The following is a 24,310-nucleotide window of genomic DNA, read 5'->3' as shown; positions in this document are numbered from 1 at the left end:
TCTAATTCTATTGGTTTGAGTCTTCTCCATTTTTTTCTTGATGAGTCTGGGTAATGGTTTATCAATTTTGTTTATCTTCTCAAAGAACCACCTTTTAGTTTTATTGATCTTTGCTATTGTTTCCTTCATTTCTTTTCCATTTATTTCTGATCTGATCTTTATGATTTCTTTCTTTCTGCTAACTTTAGGTGTTTTTTGTTCTTCTTTCTTTAATTGCTTTAGGTGCAAGGTTAGGTTTTTATTTGAGATGTTTCCTGTTTCTTAAGGTAAGATTGTATTGCTATAAACTTCCCTCTTAGAACTGCTTTTGCTGCATCCCATAGGTTTTGGGTCATCGTGTCTCCACTGTCATTTGTTTCTAGGTATTTTTTGATTTCCTCTTTGATTTCTTCAGTGATCATTTGGTTATTAAGTACTGTATTGTTTAGCCTCCATGTGTTTGTATTTTTTACAGATCTTTTCCTGTAATTGATATCTAGTCTCATAGCGTTGTGATCAGAAAAGATACTTGATATGATTTCAGTTTTCTTAAATTTACCAAGGCTTGATTTGTGACCCAAGATATTATCTGTCCTGGAGAATGTTCCATGAGCACTTGAGAAAAATGTGTATTCTGTTGTTTTTGGATGGAATGTCCTATAAATGTCAATTAAATCCATCTTGTTTAATATATCATTTAAAGGTTGTGTTTCCTTATTTATTTTCATTTTGGATGATCTGTCCATTGGTGAAAGTGGGGCGTTAAAGTCCCCTACTATGATTGTGTTACTGTCGATTTCCCCTTTTATGGCTGTTAGTATTTGCCTTATGTATTGAGGTGCTTCTATGTTGGGTGCATAAATATTTACAACTGCTATATCTTCTTCTTGGATCAATCCCTTGATCATTATGTAGTGTCCTTCCTTGTCTCTTGTAACATTCTTTATTAAAGTCTATTTTTCTGAGACTACTGCACCTTTCTTTTGATTTCCATTTGCATGGAATATCTTTTTCCATCCCCTCACTTTCAGTCTGTATGTGTCCCTAGGTCTGAAGTGGGTCTCTTGTAGACAGCATATATACAGGTATTGTTTTTGTATCCATTCAGCCAGTCTGTGTCTTTTGGTTGGAGCATTTAATCAATTTACATTTAAGGTAATTATTGATATGTATGTTCCTATTCCCTTTTTCTTAATTATTTTGGGGTTGTTATTGTAGGTCTTTTCCTTCTCTTGTGTTTCTTGCCTAGAGAAGTTCCTTTAGCATTTGTTGTAAAGCTGGTTTGGTGGTGCTGAACTCTCTCAGCTTTTGCTTGTCTGTAAAGGTTTTAATTTCTCCAGCAAATCTGAATGAGATCCTTGCTGGGTAGAGTAACCTTGGTTGTAAGTTTTTCTCCTTCATCACTTTAAATATGTCCTGCCAGTCCCTTCTGGCTTGCAGAGTTTCTGCTGGAAAATCAGCTGTTAACCTTATGGGGATTCCCTTGTGTGTTATTTGTTGTTTTTCCCTTGCTGCTTTTAATATGTTTTCTTTGTATTTAATTTTTGATAATTTGATTCATATGTATCTTGGCATGTTTCTCCTTGGATTTATCCTGTATGGGACTCTCTGTGCTTCCTGGACTTGATTAACTATTTCCTTTCCCATATTAGGGAAGTTTTCAACTATAATCTCTTCAAATATTTTCTCAGTCCCTTTCTTTTTCTCTTCTTCTTCTGGGACCCCTATACTTTGAATGTTGGTGTGGTTAATATTGTCCCAGAGGTCTCTGAGACTGTCCTCAGTTGTTTTCTTTCTTTTTTCTTTATTCTGCTCTGCAGTAGTTATTTCCACTATTTTGTCTTCCAGGTCACTTATCCGTTCTTCTACCTTGGTTATTCTGCTATGATCCCTTCTAGAGTATTTTTAATTTCATTTATTGTGTTGTTCATCATTGTTTGTTTCATCTCTAGTTCTTCTAGGTCCTTTTTAAATGTTTCTTGCATTTTCTCTATTTCCAAGATTTTGGATCATCTTTACTATCATTATTCTGAATTCTTTTTCAGGTAGACTGCGTATTTCCTCTTCATTTGTTAGGTGTGGTGGGTTTTTACCTTGCTCCTTCATCTGCTGTGTGTTTTTCTGTCTTCTCATTTTGCTTATCTTAATGTGTTTCGGGTCTCCTTCTTTGTAGGCTGCAGGTTCTTAGTTCCTGTTGTTTTTGGTGTCTGTCCCCAGTGGCTAAGGTTGTTTCAGTGGGTATAGGCTTCCTGGTGGAGGGGACTAGTGCCTGTGTTCTGGTGGATGAGGCTGGATCTTGTCTTTCTGGTGGGCAGGTCCACATCTGGTGGTGTGTTTTGGGGTGTCTGTGGCCTTATTATGATTTTAGGCAGCCTTTCTGCTAATGGATGGGGCTGTGTTCCTGTCTTGCTAGTTGTTTGGCATAGGATGTCCAGCACTGTAGCTTGCTGGTCATTGAGTGAAGCTGGGTCTTGGTGTTGAGCTGGAGATCTCTGGGAGATTTTCACCATTTGATATTATGTGGAGCTGGGAGATATCTTGTGGATCAGTGTCCTGAAGTTGGCTCTCCCACCTTAGAGGCACAGCACTGACTCCTGGCTGGAGCACCATGAGCCTTTCATCCACATGGCTCAGAATAAAAGGGAGAAAAAATAGAAACAAAGAAACAGGATAAAGTAAAATAAAGTAAGATAAAATAAACTAATTAAAATAAAAAATAATTATTAAGAAAAAAATTTTAATGTAAAAAAAAGAAAAGAAAGAAAAAGAAACAAAAAAAAAAAACGGACAGACAAATGGTGAAAGCAAAGCTATACAGACAAAATCTTACACAGAAGCATATACATACACACTCACAAAAAGGGGGAAAATAATGTATCTTGCTCCCAAAGTCCACCTCCTCAGTTTGGGATGATTTTGTTGTCTATTCAGGTATTCCACAGATGCAGGGTACATCAAGTTGATTGTGGAGCTTTAATCCACTGTTTCTGAGGCTGCTGGGAGAAATTTCCCTTTCTCCTTTGTTCTCCACCCTGGGGTTCAGCTTTGGATTTGGACCCGCCTCTGCATGTAGGTCGCCTGAGGGTGTCTGTTCTTCGCTCGGACAGGACGGGGTTAAAGGAACCGCTGATTCGGGGGCTCTGGCTCACTCAGGCCCGGGGGAGGGAGGGGTACTGAATGCGGGCCGAGCCTGAGGCGGCAGAGGCCAACATGACGTTGCACCAGCTTGAGGCGCGCCGTGTGTTCTCCCAGGGAAGTTGTCCCTGGATCCCGGGACCCTGGCAGTGGCGGGCTGCACAGGCTCCCACGAGGGGGGGTGTGGAGAGTGACCTGTGCTCGCACACAGGCTTCTTGGTGGCGGCAGCAGCAGCCTTAGCGTCTCATGCCTGTCTCTGGGGCCCGCGCTGTTAGCCGCTGCTCGTGCCTGTCTCTGGAGCTTCTTTAAGCGGCGCTCTTAATCCCCTCTCCTCGTGCACCAGGAAACAAAGAGGCAAGAAAAAGTCTCTTGCCTCTTCGGCAGGTGCAGACTTTTTCCCGGACTCCCTCCTGGCTAGCCGTGGTGCACTAGCCCCTTTCAGGTTGTGTTCACACCGCCAACCCCAGTCCTCTCCCTGGGATCCGACCGAAGCCCGAGCCTCAGCTCCCAGCCCCCGCCTGCCCTGGCGGATGAGCAGACAAGCCTCTTGGGCTGGTGAGTGCTGGTCGGCACCGATCCTCTGTGCGGGAATCTCCCCGCTTTGCCCTCCGCACCCCTGTTGCTGCGCTCCCCTCCGTGGCTCTGAAGCTTCCCCCCTCCGCCACCCACAGTCTCCCCCCACTAAGGGGCTTCCTAGTGTTTGGAAACCTTTCCTCCTTCACAGCTCCCTCCCACTGGTGCAGGTCCCGTCCCTATTCTTTTGTCCCTGTTTTTTCTTTTTTTCTTTTGCCCTACCCAGGTACGTGGGGAGTTTCTTGCCTTTTGGGCGGTCTGAGGTCTTCTGCCAGCGTTCAGTGGGTGTTCTATAGGAGCAGTTCCACGTGTAGATGTATTTCTGATGTATCTGTGGGGAGGAAGGTGATCTCCGCATCTTACTCTTCCGCCATCTTCTCAAATCTCTCCGCTGAAGTATTTTTTTCCAAGTTAAAATTTCAGTTTTGTCATCACATAAAAACAAAAACTACACAAAAATAAGCAATGATATAACACAGTGAAAAAGATGTATACATAGTCTGAATTGCTTTATTACAAACCAAAGCCTAACATCATATTCAGCAATGAAAGCATGGGAAAAGAACGTAAAAAAGTATGGATATCTGTATATGTATAACTGATTCACTTTGCTGTATACTGGAAACTAACAACATTGTAAATCAATTATACTCTAATAAAAATTTAAAAAACAAAGAAAAAGCAATGAAAAGTTGGAGGTTTCCTGCTAATATCAGCAAGACAAGGATGCCCACTCTCCCCATCTCATTCAACATAGTACTGGAATTCCTAGCCAGAGAAATTAGGAAGAAAAAGTAATAAATTCATCTAAATTAGAAAGGAAAAAGTAAAATTATCTCTGATTGCAGATGATATAATCTTATACATAGAAAATCCTAAAGACTCTATCAAAAAAACTGTTAGAACTAATAAATGAATTCAGTAAAGTTGCAGGATACAAAGTCAACAAACAAAAATCAACTGTGTTTCTATACACAAACAATGGACTATCAGAAAAGGAAATTTTTAAAAATCCCATTTACAATAGCATCAAAGATAATAAAATACTTAGGAATAAATTTAACCAAGGAGGTAAAAGATCTATACACTGAAAATTATAAGACATTGATTAAAGAAATTGAAGAAGACACAAATAAATGGGAAGATAATCTGTGTTCACAGATTGGAAGAATTAATATTGTTAAAATGTTTGTATCCAAAGCCATCTTTAGATTTGGTGCAATCCCTATCAAAATTCCACTGGCATTTTTCACAGAAATAAAAAAAAGAAAACCTAAAAATTTTTTGGAACTACAAAAGACCCCAAATAACCAAAGTTATCCTGAGAAAGAACAAAGCTGGATGTATTACTATTCCTGATTTCAAACTTTATTACAAAGCTATACTAATCAAAACTGATTGGTATTGGCATAAAAACAGACACATAGATCAATGGAACAGAACCAAGAGCTCAGAAATAAACTCCCACATATGTGGTCAACTAATATTTGACAAGAGATCCTAGAATACCCAGTGGAGAAAGGAGTCTCTTTAATAGGTGGTGTTGGGAAAACTGGATATTCACATGCAAAAGAATGAAACTACACCACTCACGAAAATGAACTCAAAATGGATCAATGATCTAAATTTAAGCCCCAGAACTATAAAACTATTGCAAGAAAACATAGGGAAAATTCTCCCTCACATTGATCTTAGCAATGATTTTTTGGATACGACACCAAAATGCAAGCAACAAAAGCAAAAACGAACAAGTGGGACTACAAATTATAAAGCTTTTGTACAGCAAAAGTATCAATCAACAAAATGAAAAGGCAACCTGTGGAATGAGGGAAAATATTTACAAACCATCTATCTGATAAAGAGTTAATATCCAAAATATATAAAGAACTCATACAATTCAATAGCACAAAAAAATCCAGTTAAAAATGGGCAGAGTAAATAGATGTTTTTCCAAAGAAGACATACAAATGGTCAAACAATACACAAAAAGATGTTCAACATGACTAATTATCAGGGAAATGCAAGTCAAAACCACAATGAAATATTACCTCACACCTGTTAGAATGGCTATCATAAAAAGACAAGAGATAACAAGTGTTGGTGAGGATGTGGAAAAAAGGGGACCCTTGTACACTATTGGTGGGAATGTAAATTGGTGCAGCCACTATGGAAAACAATATGGACGTTCCTCAAAAAATTAAAAATAAAACTACCATATGATCCATCAATCCCACTTCTGGGTATATATTCAAAGGAAATGAAACTACTATCTTGAATAGATATCTCTACTCCCGTGTTTATTACAGAATTGTTTACAACATTCAAGACATGAAAACAACCTAAGCATCTAATGATGAACGGATAAAGAAAATGCAATACACACACACACACACACACACACACACTATGGAATAATATTCAGCCCATTGAAAGAAGGAAACCCTCCTTTTTTGTGACTACATGGATGGATCTTGAGGGCATTATACTGAGTGAAGTAAGTCAGACAGAGAAAGACAAATACTATATGATATCACTTATATGTGGTATTTAAAAAAGCCAAACTCATAAAAATAGAAAGTAGAATGGTCATTGCCAGGGGTTGGGTTTGGATGAGTGGGAGAAAGTGTACGTTGTTCAAAGGGTACAAATTTCCAGCTGTAGAATGTAAGTTTTGGGGATCTAATGTATACCATGGTGACTATAAATAACTATACTGTGTTACATACTTGAAAGTTGTTAAGACAGTAGATCTTAAATATTATCACTACACACATGCACACACAGGTTATTTGAGGTGACAGGTGTGTTAATTAACATTATTGTGGGAATCATCTAACAATATGTACTTGTATCCAGTCATCACATTGTAAACCTTAAATTTACAAGTATGTGTCAATAATATCTCAGTAAAGCTGGAAACAAATACGTTTCAGATGAGTCAAAGATTTTAATGTAAAAATAAAACTATCAAAGTTATAGAAGCAAACATGAGAGGGAACTTCCTGGGGGATAAGGAGTCGAGGAGGCTTTTCTCACTGTAGACTCTTGTACTTTATGAATGTTGTACTATGAACACGTATTACGTAGTCAAATATTTTCTAATATAAATGAAATAGTTAATAAGGATATTGTCTTGCCCAAACAGTCAAGTCTAATTTCTACTTCAAAAGCTGAGTACTAACTCATTTCTTTCCAGCTTCATTTCTGCTGTAACTGCACAAACTTGAAGGCAGTGAATATAAGACATTTTTTGTTCTTGCTGCTGCTCTCTGAATGAGGAGGTGGCGGGGGAGGAATTACAGTAGGGAAAGAGGAAATACTGGAAGTGAGAAATAAAACACATTGTATAATATTTCAAAATATTTACCTAGACTGCCCCTCTCTCCTCACTACCTTACCTCCCCGAGAATATTTCTGTGTTTTATTATCTAGTGGTTCAAGAGGATGACTGCGTTATTTGGGCTTCCTGATCAGTGAGTCTGTTCTGATCTGTGTAATTCACAAATATAAGAAACTTGGTAGAAATTGTTTGCTGTGTTTATATTGTTCTTCCCATTTCAGATTGTAGCTGACTAAAACTAAGATGTTATCTTAGTGCAAGCACATGAATAGATAATATTCAACAGTTTGAACCGTAAAAAAGTTGATAGAACTTAGAGCAGAAAGGATCTCTAATTTTTGCTCTAGATTTGTTAATTATTAATTAAAAACTTTCAGGAATTTGCTTTTAGTAATAATGGAGACATGAAGTGGTCCCATAAATTCTGAGCAGATAATTATAAAATCTTGTTAAATAGTTAAAAAATTATTTAAAGATTATGGAAATTATCCAAAGCAGATGAAAGTCAGAGGAGTATTTAAACGGGTAAGAAGTGTGAGTTTGTCTAAAACCCAGAATAGCAACTGAGGAAAACTACAAAACACTGCTAAGAGAGATTTTATAACATACATTTATTTATTATTTCCGAAGTATAGCTGATTTACAGTGCTCTGCCAATCTCTGCTGTACAGCAAAGAGACTCAGTTATACACACATAAATTCTTTTTTATATTCTTTTCCATTATGTTTTCTCACAGGATATTGAATACAGTTCCCTGTGCTATACATTAGGACCTTGTTTATCCATTCTAAATATAATAGCTTGCATCTAGCAGCTCCCAGTCCATCCCTTTCCCTCTCCACCTCCCACTTGACAACCACAAGTCTGTTCTCTATGTCTTTTGAGTCTGTTTCTGTTTTGTAGATAGGTTCATTTGTGCCATATTTTAGATTCCACATATAAGAACTATCATATGGTATTTTTAAAAATTTATTTATTTATTTTTGGCTGAGTTGGGTCTTCGTTGCTGCGCGTGGGCTTTCTCTAGTTGTGGTGAGTGGGGGCTACTCTTTGTTGCGGTGTGTGTGCTTCTCATTGCAGTGGCTTCTCTTGTTGTGGAGCACAGGCTCTAGATGTGCAGGCTTCAGTAGTTGTGGCTCGTGGGCTGTAGAGCGCAGGCTCGGTACAGTAGTTGTGGTGCATGGGCTTAGTTGCTCCGAAGCATGTGGGATCTTCCCAGACAAGGGCTTGAACCTGTGTCCACTGAATTGGCAGGTGGATTCCCAACCACTGCGCCACCAGGGAAGCCCTATCATATGGTATTTGTCTTTCTCTTTCTGACTTCACTTAGTATGATAATCTCTAGTTGCATCCATGTTGCTGCAAATGGCATTATTTCATTCTTCTTTATGGCTGAGTAGTATTCCATTGTTTGTATGTATGTATATATATATATATATATATATATATATATATATACCACATCTTCTTTATTCATCTGTCAGTGGACATTTAGGTTGTTTCCATGTCTTGGTTATTGTGAATAGTGCTGCTATGAATATAGGGGTACATGTATCTTTTTGAGTTATAGTTGTGTCTGGATATATGCCCAGGGGTGGGATTGCTGGATCATATGGCAATTCTATTTTTAGTTCTTTGAGGAACCTCCATACTGTTTTCCATAGTGGCTGCACCAACTTACATTCCCACCAACAGTGTTGGAGATTTCCCTTTTCTATAAAATTTAAATAAGTGGAAAGAAAGGCCATGTTCATGGATTGGAAGATGTAGCATAATTAAGATGTTAATTATTCTAAAATTGACTTATAGATTTAATAAAGCCCCAATCAAATATCTCAGTGGGCATTGAAAAATATGAATAGACAACTGATTCTAAAATTTATATGAAAGTATAAACTACCTAGAATAAGCAAATGATTTTGAGTGAGCAAAATTGGATAGCTTTTGAGTGAGAAAAAAAAAACAAAGTTGGAGAACTAATTCTACCTGATTTCAAGATTAACTATAAAAGTTACTGTAATCAAGATAGTCTAATTGGTGTAGGGATAGACATATAAATCAGAGAGTCCAGAAATAGACTTATACATACATTCAAGTGATTTTTGACAGATGTGCTAATGTAATTCAATAATGGAAAGAAAAGATGTTTTTTCAACAAGTGCTAAAGCTATTGAATATCCATATGTGAAAATAATAAAGTCCACCCTAACCTCAAAACATATAAAATTTTCGACGCAGGTTAAATGATAGTTCTAAAGGTAAGAGCTAAAACTATAAACGTCTAAAAGAAAACATAGAAGGAAATATTTATGACCATTTATTAGTCAAAGACTTCTAAGGCAGAACACAAAAAGCATGAAGAAAAAAATCGATACATTGAAATCCATTACATTTAAAAATACATGTATTTGATGAGTCATCTATTTTCTCTCAGCTCCAAAGCCACTCTTCTAGTCCAGGCTTTGTAATAATGGAGCTGCAGCTGGTAAACATTTCTTTGCCAGTTAGTGTGATGCTAGGCTCAGTAGAGGGCACTGGAGTAATGATGCAAGATGATAGCAACAAGAACTTTTTGGGGTGATGGAAATGCTGTGCACTAATATGGTAGTCCCGCATCACATGTAGCTGCTTAAATTAAGATTTAACTGAATTAAAATTAAAGTTAATAATTCAGTTCCTCAGTCCCCAAGCCACATTTTAAGTGCCCAATAGCCAATGTGGTCAATGGCTACAATATTGGGCAGTTACAGAACATTTTCACCAGCACCAAAAATTCTATTGGATAGCGCTGCTCTATGTCTTCAATCTTCATTGTGTTGAATGGTACACTGCTGTATATATTTATCAAAACTCATCAAATCGTACACTCAGAATTAGTGAGTTTTGTTGTATGTAAGTTACACTTCAATAAAAATTACCGTTTGATTGAAAAGGTATTAATGGGCTAGTCTAGGGTTTTAGTCATTTTTATCACTGAAATTGCACCATTAAATAAAAGTCTTGCAAAGCTTAATGTTGCCTCCCACCTTTTTGTTTGTTTGTTTTTTGAGCCAGGGTCAAGCAGTGCTGCAGTGCTTTACAGTCTTGTGTTAATATTTATTCTGAATTTCCATTTTTAAACCAGATTTTCAATTCTTATCTTGCTTTAGAAAATTAAAAACATATCCTTTGGAGATTTAAACAATTTTGTAATCATTTTTCAATGCTATTCATAAAGTTTAATATCCTAAGAGAACTGCCAACAATTTAAATGTTTTTCTAAGATGGTTTAAGCAGTTATTAAAAAATTATTTGGTTCATGAAATAAAATATTCCTCTCTAGTTTAACTCCAAGGTGCTAGATGATTGCCTTTCCCAGAAAAATGAATAGCTTTTGAGTGAGAAAAAACATGGAGATGATTCTATGGAGAGGCAGAAGCTGTGTAGGTTTTGTTCAACAAATTGAATCTTGAGCACCTGAACAGAACCTGACAGTCAGTAAACTTCTGGTGAATGATTGACTGAGTGAATGAATGAATTCAGGTACTGGGGGAAGTCTGTGATTAGTTATGGATTTTGAAACATATACCACCAGCAAAGAACAGAAGACAACTGAGGAAATGCATAGCTATTGTTTTTTAACTAAACACTCCCCCCAAAATTTCTTTTGACTGAGTACCTGGGAAAATTTCCTAATACCTTCTTTTAAAAATATTTATTTATTTATTTATTTGGTTGCGCTGGGTCTTAGTTGCGGCAGGCAGGCTCCTTAGTTGTGGCTCAAGGGCTCCTTAGTTGTGGCTCACCAACTCCTTAGTTGCAGCATGCATGTAAGATCTAGTTTCCCGACGAGAGATCAAACCCAGGCCCCCTGCATTAGGAGTGTGGAATCTTAACCACTGAGCCACCAGGCAAGTCCCAAAATTTCCTAATTTCAAAATCCATTTCCTATAGCAAAGGACAAGCTGGAAGGCTCATTCTAGGCATTTAAAATAGCAAATACTGAGCTTCTGTGTGTCTATGTAGTTTAAATATTTGAAACAGACAACTGAACTACTTCCTCCAGGACTTCTATCCAGCTACCTGCAAAGCCACTCCCCCTGCTATCCCCTAGACACCTCAGTGTCAGTGTGCTTCAATCCAAACGCTTCCCCTTTGCTTAACTCCCTCTCCTGGTCTAATTTTTGCATCTTGGTAACAAGAACTGCTACTTTACCCAGTCACCCCTGCTAGAAACCAGGAAGTTACTAGAAGAAGAGGAATATTCTTCTCTCTTTTGACTTTCCAGAGCCAATCAGTTGCCAACTCTCGCTAATACATTTTAAACTGGACTGTCTCTAGTTGTGTCCAGAAGCATCACTGAGGTGGGTGAACACTAGAAGGACAGACGGGAAAGTTGGAATTGATGGTAGCTGGGAAGCGGAGGCTCCCTTAGGGCACATTCTCAAAAAGTGGTCTCCCATTTTTTCTGCAACAGTTGTTAAAATTATGATGAAAAATTCTTAGAAGAAACAATGTGAAGTAAAGACTCTGATATAGAGAAAGTAGTTGGAGCAATAGTGCCATTTTAACTTCTTACCTTTTCTAAGCAGCCAGTGACAGAGAGAGGTTCATCCTTTGTTAGAATACTTTGTCTCTAGTCCCACTTCTATTTAATTCTTTTCACATCTTGATGTCAGTGTCATCCTCCTAAAACTAAAATTTTTATTTCTTCCCTTTTTAAAAACCTTTACCAGTACTCCTTGATACCCAGTAGGATGGCTAGAATAAAAAAGACTAATAATAGCAAGTGTTGACAAGGATGTGGAAAAGTTGGAACTCTCATACACCACTCGTAGGATTGTAAAATGGTGCATCCACTTTGGAAAGTAGTCTGGCAGTTACTTGAGTGATTAAATATGTGTTACCATATGACCCAGCAATCTCACTCCAGGGTATACACTCAACAGAAATGAAAACTTATGTCCACAAAGAAACTTGTACATAAATGCCTGTGGCAGCATTATTCATAATAGCCAAAAGGTAGAAACAACCCAAATGTCCATCAAAGGATGAATGGGTAAATCAAATATGGTAAATCCATACAATAGAATATTATTTAGGCATAGAAAGTTATGAAATACTTGCTACATACTACAATACAGATGAACTCTGAAAATATTATGCTAAGTGAAAAAAGCCAGTCACAAAAGACCACATATTATATGATTCCATTCCTATGAAATGTCCAGAACAGGTAAGTCTATAGAGACAAAAAGTAGATTAGTGGTTTCTTAGGGCTAGCAGAGGGCATAGGGTATGGGGATTGATAGCTAAAAGTTGTGGGGTTTCTTTTTGAGGTAATGAAAATATTCTAAAATTGTGGTGATAGTTGCACACATTTGTGAATATACTAAAAACCAATGAATTGTACATTTAAATGGGTGAATCATATGGTATGTGAATTGTATCTCAGTAAAGTTGTTAGAATAAATGAAAGTTTTAAAACCTTTAGTGATCTACATAGTAAAGCCCAGTCTCATCTCACCCATGCTGTATTCCGCGCAGCGCTGGCTTCACGGCCGCACGCGTAGCAGTACACCATCACTTGGCTCCACAATAATGCAATCAGTCCTGACTCAGTGTTTCATCCCCATACTGTCCCTGGATGTTCCAGACTGCTCCATGAGCCCAGTTAACTCTCGTTCATGCTGTTTCCTTTGCTCAGAATGTCTTTCCCAATTGCCCCTTCTTTCTGAGTTCTGCCAGGGAAACACCTACCTATCTTCCAGGTTTATTCACTGGTCACCTCCATTTTAAAACGTTTACCCAACTTTCCCAGGCTGATTGACCACTCTGGCTTTTGTGGTCCACTCTACAAACTTCTATCACAGCATCTCTGGAGCTTGTTTGCTCATGTGTTTCTTTCTCCCTACTTAGACTGTGAGCTTTTCATTGGCAAAGATATTGCCACTGTGTTTTTCTTCTGCATCTTTTCACTGCTTGACTCTGTTTGACATCTGCTGGCTCATCCCTGCCACATACTGAAATTGAAGCTTAAGAAGAAAGATCAGGCAGTTCTATCTTGGTTTACCTCACACACTGCGCCTGCTGCTCTGTGGTCCTATGTGTTCTGATGATCGCAGAGGGCCTCCTTCCAGATTATCTGTCCAAATGCTGAATCTGAATCTGAACTCTGACCCATGCTAGCAAGCGTTTGGCTATGCCGTACGCCCTGGCTGGTGTCTGTTGAACATATACCTCTGGAAGTTGACTGCAGAACTTGTACTGGACTGTGAACTTTGCCAGGCCTCTCCAGTTCAGCTATCAACTCTGCTTTGATTTAAGACTGATGGGACCAAGATCCATAACCTGAGCACTTCCCAAGCTGTCCCAACCCAGGTCCTGCTTCTGTGTCCTTAGTCAGGTTTATCCCATGTTAGCTGTGGCTTGGCACAGTCTCCTCTAATCTTAACCGCACCCTCTCCTATCAGCACAGTTTTCTCTGACTCTTTCTGTCTTTTTAAAAAAAAAATACCCTTTTAGAATCTTTTTAAAAATTGTAGTTGATTTAAAATGTTGTGTTAATTTCTGCTGTACAGCAAAGTGATTCAGTGATACTTATATATACATTCTTTTTGTATGTTCTTTTCCATTATGGTTTATCACAGGATATTGAATATATTTCCCTGTGCTATACATTAGGACTTTGTTGTTTATCCATCCTATATATAACAGTGTGCATTTGCTAACCCCAAATTCCCACTCCATCCCTCCTTCTCCTCCCCCTTGGGAACCACAAGTCTGTTCTCTATGTCTGCAAATCTGTTTCTGTTTCATAGATAAGTTCATTTCTGTCATATTTTAGATTCCACATGTAAATGATATCATATGGTATTTGTCTCTTTCTGACTTACTTCACTTAGTATGAAAATCTCTGGTTCCATCTATGTTGCTGCAAATGGCATTACTTCGTTCTTTTTTATGGCTGAGTAATATTCCATTTTATACATGTACCGCATCTTCTTTATCCATTCATCTGTCAGTGGTCATGTAGCTTGTTTCCATGTCTTGGCTATTGTGAATAGTGCTTCTATGAACATAGGGATACATGTATCTCTTTGAGTTATAGTTTTGTCTGGATATGTGCCCTGCAGTGGGATTGCTGGATCATATGGCAATTCTATTTTTAGTTTTTTGACAAACCTCCATACTGTTTTCCATAGTGGCTGTACATTCCCATTAACAGTGTAGGAAGGTTCTTTTTTCTCCACACCCACTCCAGTATTTATTATTTGTAAACTTTTTAATGATGGCCATTCTGACTGGTGTGGGGTAATACTTAATTGTAGTTTTGATTTGCATTTCTCTAATAATTAGCAGTGTTGAGCATCTTTGCATGTGCCTGTTGGCCATCTGTATGTCTTCTTTGGGAAAATGTCTATTTAGTTCTTAGTTCCCATTTTTTGATTGGGTTGTTTGTTTTTTTGTTGTTGAGTTGTATGAGCTGTTTGTATATTTTGGAAATTAAGCCCTTGTCAGTTGCATCATTTGCAAATATTTTCTCCCATTCCATAGGTTGTCTTTTCATATTGTTTATGGTTTCCTTTGCTGTGCAAAAGCTTGTAAGTTTAATTAGGTCCCATTTGTTTATTTTTGCTTTTATTTCTATTGCCTTGGGAGACTGACCTAAGAAAACATTGGTACAATTTATGTCAGAGAATGTTTTTCCTATGTTCTTTTCCAGGAGTTTTATGGTGTCATGTCTTATATTTAAGTCTCTAAGCTATTTTGAGTTTAGTTTTGTGTATGGTGTAAGAGTGTGTTCTAACTTCATTGATTTACATGCAGCTGTCCAACTTTCCCAACACCCCTTGCTGAAGAGACTATCTTCTTCCCGTCGTATATTCTTGCCTCCTTTGTCAAAGATTAATTGGCCATAGGTGTGTACGTTTAGTTCCGAACTCTCTATTCTGTTCCATTGATCCAGATGTCTGTTTTTATGTCAATACCACACTCTTTTGATTACTGTAGCTTTGTAGTATTGTCTGAAGTCTGGGAGGGTTATGCCTCCTGCTTTGTTCGTTTTCCTCAGGATTGCTTTGGCAATTGTGTGGCCCCTCTCTTTCTCTGCCTGCCCACAGCATCCTGTGTTTACATCAAGTGCTTATGACTGCACCTAATGGACTATCCTGTAATCATTGTCTGTCTGCCTGTTTCCCTCTCCCACTAGATCTAGGCTAGAGCTTGTCAACAATTTTTTCTACTTTAACACATGATAGTGATTTTCATTAGCTGGCACACCTCCATGGATTTATCCAGATGAATCGTAACTCTATCCCTTCTATTCCTACTCAAGAATGTGTATCATGATGTCAGTAAATGAGTACAAAGTTATTATAAGGATAACCAAATCCATTCTAATCTTTTAAAGTAAATATTTCACCAACTTCAGTACTTTGTTATTAATAGCAAATTAATACTTCAGTACTTTGTTATTAATAGCAAATCACTTGTGCTAGCCCTCTTGGGTGGCTGCACTACACCAATGTTTTATGAGGGCCTCTATGCAGAATCATGGGTTCCCAAGAGCTGGAGCTACATCGCAGCTATCTCTGTAAACTCAGTGTCTAGCACATTTTCTGACAGTAGCAGGTACTCAGTATGTGGTTGTTAAATTGGTCGCTGATGATGAATTATAAAATGAGATTAATTTTTTTACAATTTCCTAGGTTTTCATAAAAACAAAAAGGAGACCGAGGGTAACTATCTCCAGATATGTCCAGCTGTCCAATGGAGGCAGCTTCTAAGGCCAGAGTTCTTTAGAATTGGGTTTCCTTTCACAATAAGGCCATGAAAGAGCTTACTGTTCAGGAGAAGTAATATACAATGTAGTTAATGAGCTAGTCCACTCCTGGAATATTGTTAATTTTACACACGGATGAGTGGTTTCCAGGCTGTAATTATGGATCTCTTTTGGGTATCTGTATGGAATCTACTACGTGAATCCATAAATCTATTTCATATTCTTTTGGTCAGATGCTTACATAATAATACTTCTAGGGTATTATTACTCCAAGGAGCTCACAATCACAAGTAGCACAGTAGAAATAGCTTCTGTCTTAAAGAACATGATTCCAATACTGTGTTCACTAGTATCAAAAGTGTGACTTTAGCCAAGTCACTTTGATTTGCTGAGGCTTTAAAATGGGAGTTAAATGAATAGTCTCTAATCTCCTCACTCACTCTAAAGTTCCTGAGTCTAACAAGTATTGAAAGACGTTAGAAAGTACATGGACAGATCGTTGCCCTACAAAATGAGAATAAAAAATTGTAAAGGTTAGTCAAAATATTTATGTAGCCTTCCAAGGAGGAAAGATTGGTGCCTTAGCCCCCAAGTCACAGGAGACACTGGGCTCCCTTGTCCATTTCTATACAGAATGGGTACCTAGCCAGGGATGGGGAAAAACAAAGTAATCATGGCAAGGGTTCCAGATTTGCCACATGGCTGGTACACAGGGATTGTTTCTTGGAGTGGCTCCATAATTAGGGCCAGACAGGATCCTTTGGGGAGTGTATTAGGGTTTGGATTGTGGTTTAGACAGAACTTTGCTTCTTCTGGCATTTAGGATTCACCAGCCTATAGTTGTCCTCACCAGTCTGTGAGATTTGTGAGAGGGCAGCCTGTCTAACTTGAAAGAGTGATGTGATGGGAACTGGAGTCCAAAAGAAAGATGAGCCTTTGAAGGCAGAGAGACACACCTTCCACTGTAACAGGAGGAAGGATGGAGAAACAGGTATTGACACAGGTAGGTTTCACATATGGAGGTGAGAATGTGAGGGTGTTCCCATCTAATAATATCTGTTTCCTCAAAAAGTCAAGAGTCAAGGTCATCAACTGAGAATGAAAAGGGAAGGGGGTGTAGGAGGTTTTCTGAGAGGCAAGAGGTATGAAATAATTGTCTTAGAGAGTGGGAAAGTGAGCTTACTAGGGAAACACTGTAGACTTTCCAGGATGTGTTGCATGCCCATTTGAGATATGTATTCATGAATTTAAGTGGTGCTCTAGCATCACCAAGATACAGGAAAAGAGGCTATTCAGGTTCAACCAGGGTTTTGTTAGGATTGTACACTCAAAGGTGAAAGCATAAAGGGAGTGATAGTCTTGATGATTACCAAAACAGATAGCTGAAGACAGAGCAAGGGTATGTTAGCAATAGATAGAAGGGTCATTGAAAATTGTAGCAGTGGAGGAGGTTGTTAAGAGAATAAGTGAGCTCAAAGAAATAGAAGGTGGGAGTAGAAATGGGATGTTTGAAACAGATTATGGGAATGGCTGGCTGAGATGCTGTGGAAGAAAAAGTCTCTGGAATTGAGTGGGTTGAGAAATTGAGACACTGAGGTGTATGATGGGTCATCTGTATGGATGTCATCATCACCAAGAATGATGACAGAAGTCGGAATGATAAGGAAGACTGGTCTAGGATCTAGGATCTAATCCTGTCAAAGAAGGAGTGGGGTAACTAGGAGATAAGAATATGATAGCATTGAGGAGGTAGAGCAGTTAGTATAGCGGGCTGGCATGAGCTTCAAATTCATAGAAGGAAGGGGGAAATGATTTGATGTTGCAATGGAAAGCATGGAGGATAATCTACCTTCTAACCCTTTTGTATGTGCAATGTGAGAGGGGAAAAAAATCACCTCTACTTGAGAAGATTACAGAAAAAGCAATGCCGTTAGGAGGTAACCTGGTTTCATTTAAGGCAAAGAGAAGGGAATGTTCAGAGAAGACGTTGAAGATACAGTGTTTACTGATGAGGAATTTTAGAGAATTCAAGAGCAACATTTGGAAGGGAAGGTAGGGTGGTGTGCTGGGTCAGATTCAGGGATGTATTGGGCAGAGTGGGGGAAATTGATGACAGTGGAAGAGTGTGGACTTCTAAAAGGGCAGGGATAGAATCGTAGATGTGAAGTCTCTACCCCGAGAGGGCCAAAGGGTCTCAATACTTATCTCAGTGGTAAGATATCTTAGGAACCTTACCTTTCTGTACTTTCTGTGCTGAATTGTGGAGGCTTTTAGGTAAGAGTAGGAGTAAAGCAAACCTCTGGGGCATGAACTTATTTTCAAGTTATAATTATGAACTTGTGGTTCAGTAGAACTTGTTTAATAAATATACTGGTAGAAACCGTTAGAGCTCAGAAAATGATAAGGCATTGGCAGTAGGAGACTGTCTAATAACATACAATATCACTGGTTGATAAGTGAAAAATCACTGTTTCTTCTTCTCCACCATAAGTTCTTCACCTGGTCCAGATTTTCGGGAGGGAGAATCCATAACTTTCACTAAATTCTCAAAGCAGTCTTTGAACCTCCAAAAGATTACCAACCACTGGTCTACATGATCAATCAAACATTGGATGAGTTTCTTTTTCTCTGAATTAATTGAAATTCAGACTGGATTTACCAAGCTTTTTGTCATCACTTGGACACAAATGTTAATCTTTAGTTTACATAATCGAGTTCTCTGTGAACTCTTGTTGGAGTATAATGAGAAATACTATGCAGAGGAAGCTTAGTAATTTCCCATAATTCCTAAGAGAGCCTTTTCAATGTACTGCACTTCATAAATCAATGAGTAAATAAAGAGATATGGTTAACAGACAACGGCATGTTGTCCCTATGAATATGCTTGATTGCATAATAAAAAAGCCTCCATGAACTACTTGGGATGTACATTAATGGTTTGAATAGTACTCTGCACAAAAATAAATACCTCATTAACAGACTTCATTGGAATCGATGATAATTCTGACCTGTAGTCAGAATTTTTATGTCTTTGCATTAAGAAAAATGTGTTTGATATGAATATTAATCATATAAACAAAGGAAATGAACAGCTTATTTGAATGAAGTCCTTAGTCCAATAAGCTATTTTCAAAAGCATTTGGAAAACCATAGAGTTTTTGAATAGTACCGATGAATATGTTAATGACAAATGGTTATTTATTTACTAAAGAACTCATAAACATTTTCTAAGAACCACAGCCCTACTTCACTACCCTGCCAGTCAGCAATGTGACTATAGGTCCTCACACTATAAGCCCCACATGCGCCCTCCAGTTAGTGTATATTTATTAAAGTTAATCAATTTTAAGTTTTTCTTTTCTCTCAAATCCATAAATATAAAAATAGACAATAATTCTATTGTAAGAGACTATTTTGACACAGATATTCAGGCTTGTGAGTTAATGAAACTAATAGTTTCCTTTGGCTTGTGATAATTTCAAATGCTTTGAAACGATTCGTAGATGGTTGGATAAATTGAAGTTTTTTTGTTTTGTTTTGTTTTTGTTTGTAAAAACAGCTGGTTTATTCTTTTGATTTATTGTATGTATTAAAAGTTACTTCCTTGAGATGGCACATTGGCAGGTTTGCTGTTTCCTGACATTGTGAATATTTAAAAACAAATTATTTTTGAAAGTTTTATCATCCAGAAAGAAACAGGAAGAATAAGAGTTTTTCTACAGTTGAAATGGTAATTTTTCAAAAAACGTTGAGAGGAAAAAATATAAACCATTCTTGATAAAGCAATGAGGCAGTTTCAAATTAAAATTACAAATTTAAATGAAGTAATTTTATAAAATATTGAAACTAGCTAAAATGACATGCATAGGTATTTAATCAATAGTAAGAGATGAACAGCAGTGGAACTTAAATATGATAGGATTTATCAACAATAAATAAACATTTTTTAGTGCAGAAAAATTTCTCAAAGCAAAGATCATAGCAATCATTCTAATCTGTACAAAATTAGTCTCAGTTCTGTATACAATCTATATAGTTTATCTATGAATTCAGCCACTGTGATGAAATGCCAATTTTCAAATCATAAACGTGCTTAGTTTTGTGTCCCATTCCTCTCTTGGCAGTTCATGTTTTCAGGAAAATCTACAGTGGAGAATGAAATTGGCTGTGCATTGCTATCACTTGTTGAAGTTTCTCTCCCTTGGCTCTTCTACAGTGGCAAATTGTTTTCTTTTCCATGAAGCTACTGAGAAAATCTTCTATATCAGTTTTTCCCTCCAAGAAATCTTCTGCAATATTATCAGATTCCTCCTCAGCTTCATGTGCAGCTACTTTCAATCTTGCCTATTGGGCACTCGCACTACAGCTCTTGCTAAGTTCGTGTTGCCTTTGCATCTTCTTTTCAAAAGTTGATTTCATTTGTGTAAGTAATTCATACTCATCTAAAACAGTTTGCCTTTTGGCTTGCAAGCTGGGCTCCAAAAGGAGATTTTTTCTTGCTAGTTCCTCAGTACTTTTTACTAAGTCGTCCTTGTCAGTAATAATTTGTTTTAGTTGAGGCAAAGTCAGAAACTGTTCTAGTAATACCTCCTCTTGTTCATTCATATCTGTAAGTTGTGATACACTTAGTTCTGAGAGTTCTGGAAATGCATCAGGGATATCAGGCATCTTGTAACCAAAAGCATTTTGGCTTATCGGTGCTGAAGTGTCTGTTATGGGAATGGGCAATGGCAGATTTGAAAGCACACCAAATGAAGGAGCAGCAGAGCGGGTTTGGCTGTTGTATAACTTGTCGTTGAAGAGGAAACAGTGTCAGCAACAGATAAAGAACTGATAGTCCTGGTAGCTTCTTGTGGGGAATATGGAGGAAGAAATGAAAAACGCTGAGAAGCATAAGGAGGAATCCCACCTGGGTTACTGTGCAGGTATGGGAATGCTGTTGAAGCAGGAACTGAAATTGGAGGATTCTTCCAAAACTCATCCAATAGACTCCGAATAATTTTCCCAAGGTCTGAGCACATTGTTAAAATTGTTTCCTAATGAAGAGGTAACATACACTCCTTGTTTATCCACTAAGTGATGTCGTATTGGTGGATAAACACTGATCACTGGTTTTTCCTGAGGAAATTGTGGAGGAAGCAATATATTAATGCTAATTGTCAGGGTGTTTACAGTGAATGGCAACCTGTATTCCACATCTTTCTGTATTTTAGCTACACTGGAGTGTGTGTTCCAGAGGGACTAGATCAGGTGTTGCTTCTGCTGTTGGAGGCTGGGGAGACCACCGGGGGGCCCCACCACAGGGGAGGAGGTGCTGTTGGTCAGGGAAAGAGCCAGCTCATCCTCCACGGGTGCCCGGGCCCGAGGCCCTAGAAGGCTCTGGCCTGCTTCTCCCAGCTGCTCAGCGCGGCGGTTCTCCAGCGACAGAGGGGGAATGGGCAGGGACAGAGGGGGAGCGGGCAGGGATGCCCCAGCTCAAGTGCTGGGGAGCCGCGTCTTCTCTAAGCAAGCCAGCCGGGGGTCCTAGCTCAGGGGGCCATGCTCTGACTGGGGACAGCTGGAGACAGGGAACTCGCCGCCCGGGACTGGCAGTCCTACCTTCACGGCCCTGACGGCCCAACCAGCCGATAAACTGAAGTTTTCAGATAAGGTTTTATTTTACTGTTCTTAGGACAATGAAGGTAAATCAAATTGTATAATCTTAGAAGCTAAAATAATAAAATTTGGAATACAAATATAAAACGCTCTCTATAATATGAGCTAGATCGTCTTTTATTCCCTATATGTAACAGAGGGCCTGGCTCATTGTGAGTGCTCAAGGAATATTTTCTATGAGTGAGTAAAATATAACAAATTATTCACACTTTTTTTTTATACAGAAGGTTCTTATTAGTCATCAATTTTATACACATCAGTGTATACATGTCAATCCCAATCTCCCAATTCATCACACCACCACCCCCATCCCCCCGCCACTTTCCCCACTTGGTGTCCATACGTTTGTTCTCTACATCTGTGTCTCAATTTCTGCTCTGCAAACCAGTTCATCTGTACTATTTTTCTAGGTTCCACATATATGTGTTAATATACGATATTTGTTTTTCTCTTTCTGACTTACTTCACTCTGTATGGCAGTCTCTAGATCCATCCACGTCTCAACAAATGACCCAATTTAGTTCCTTTTTATGGCTGAGTAATATTCCATTGTATATATGTACCACATCTTCTTTATCCATTCGTCTGTCGTTGGGTATTTAGGTTGCTTCCATGACCTGGCTATTGTAAATAGTGCTGCAATGAACATTGGGATGTATGTGTCCTGTTAAATATGTTTTTCTCTGGGTATATGCCCAGTAGTGGGTTTGTTGGATCATATGGTAATTCTATTTTTAGTTTTTTCAGGAACCTCCATACTATTCTCCATAGTGGCTGTATCAATTTACATTCCCACCAACAGTGCAAGAGGGTTCCCTTTTCTCCACAGCCTCTCTAACATTTGTTGTTTGTAGATTTTCTGATGATGCCCATTCTAACTGGTATGAGGTAATACCTCATTGTGGTTTTGATTTGCATTTCTCTAATAATTAGTGATGGTGAGCAGCTTTTCATGTACTTCTTGGCCATCTGTATGTCTTCTTTGGAAAAATGTCTGTTTAAGTCTTCTGCCCATTTTTTGATTGGGTTGTTTGTTTTTTTAATATTGAGCTGCATGAGCTGCTTGTAAATTTTGGAGATTAATCCGTTGTCCGTTGCTTCATTTGCAAATATTTTCTCCCATTCTGAGGGTTGTCTTTTGGTCTTGTTTATGGTTTCCTTTGCCGTGCAAAAGCTTTGAAGTTTCATTAGGTCCCATTTGTTTCTTTTTGTTTTTATGTCCATTACTCTAGGAGGCGGATCAAAAAAGATCTTGCTGTGATTTATGTCAAAGAGTGTTCTTCCTATGTTTTCCTCTAAGAGTTTTATAGTGTCCAGTGTTACATTTAGGTCTATAATCCACTTTGAGTTTATTTTTGTGTGTGGTATTAGGGAGTGTTCTAATTTCATTCTTTTACATGTAGCTGTCCACTTTTACCAGCACCACTTATTGAAGAGACTGTCTTTTCTCCATTGTATATCCTTCCTCCTTTGTCATAGATTAGGTGACCATAGGTGTGTGGGTTTACCTCTGGGCTTTCTATCCTGTTCCATTGATCCATATTTCTGTTTTTGTGCCAGTATCATATTGTCTTGATTACTGTAGCTTTATAGTATAGTCTGAAGTTAGGGAGTCTGATTCCTCCAGCTCCGTTTTTTTCCCTCAAGAATGCTTTGGCTATTTGGGGTGTTTTGTGTCTCCATACAAATTTTAAGATTTTTTGTCCTAGTTCCATAAAAAATGCCATTGGTAATTTGTTAGGGATTGCATTGAATCTGTAGATTGCTTTGGGAAGTATAGTCATTTTCACAATATTGATTCTTCCAATCCAAGAACATGGTATATCTCTCCATCTGTTGGTATCATCTTTAATTTCTTTCATCAGTGTCTTATAGTTTTCTGCATACAGGTCTTTTGTCTCCCTAGGTAGGTTTATTCCTAGGTATTATATTCTTTTGGTTGCAGTGGTACATGTGTTTCCTTAATTTCTCTTTCAGATTTTTCATCATTAGTGTATAGGAATGCAAGAGATTTCTGTGCATTAATTTTGTATCCTGCAAGTTTACCAAATTCATTGATTAGTTCTAGTAGTTTTCTGTTGGCATCTGTAGGATTCTCTATGTATAGTATCATGTCATCTGCAAACAGTGACAGTTTTACTTCTCCTTTTCCAATTTGTATTTGTTTTGTTTCTTTTTCTTCTCTGATTGCTGTGGCTAGGACTTCCAAGACCATGCTGAATAATAGTGGCAAGAGTGGACATCCTTGTCTTGTCCTGATCTTAGAGGAAATGCTTTCAGGTGTTCACCATTGAGAATGATGTTTGCTGTGGGTTTGTCGTATATGGCCTTTATTATGTTGAGGTAAGTTCCCTCTATGCCCACTTTCTGGAGAGTTTTTATCATAAATGGGTGTTGAATTTTGTCAAAAGCTTTTTCTGCATCTATTGAGATGATCATATGTTGTTTTTTTGTTTTTTTTTTGCGTTACGCGGGCCTCTCACTGTTGTGGCCTCTCCCGCTGTGGAACACAGGCTCTGGACACGCAGGCTCAGTGGCCATGGCTCACGGGCCTAGTCGCTCTGTGGCATGTGGGATCCTCCCGGACTGGGGCACAAACCCGCGTCCCCTGCATCAGCAGGCGGACTCCCAACCACTGCGCCACCAGGGAAGCCCAATCATATGGTTTTCATTCTTCAATTTTTTAATATAGTGTATCACATTGATTGATCTGTGTATATTGAAGAATCCGTGCATCTCTGGGAAAAATCCCACTTGGTCATGGTGTATGATCCTTTCAATGTGTTGTTGGATTCTGTTTGCTAGTATTTTGTTGAGGATTTTTGCATCTATATTCATCAGTGATATTGGTCTGTAATTTTC

The 24,310-nt window shown here is 38.3% G+C and overlaps 1 pseudogene; it reads right to left on the bottom strand.

Annotated features, from left to right (window-relative positions):
• Window positions 1-19,446: 19,446 nt before the first annotated feature.
• Window positions 19,447-21,135, bottom strand: LOC111182883 (vacuolar protein sorting-associated protein 37A pseudogene; annotated as a pseudogene).
• Between the last annotated feature and the right edge of the window lie 3,175 nt (window positions 21,136-24,310).

This window comes from Delphinapterus leucas, chromosome 9 (genome assembly GCF_059928025.1).
Source record: "Delphinapterus leucas isolate spDelLeu-1000000601 "Yukka" chromosome 9, BTC_Dleu_Yukka2, whole genome shotgun sequence".
Classification (NCBI taxonomy): domain Eukaryota; kingdom Metazoa; phylum Chordata; class Mammalia; order Artiodactyla; family Monodontidae; genus Delphinapterus; species Delphinapterus leucas.
This window is presented reverse-complemented; position numbering and strand designations above follow the sequence as displayed.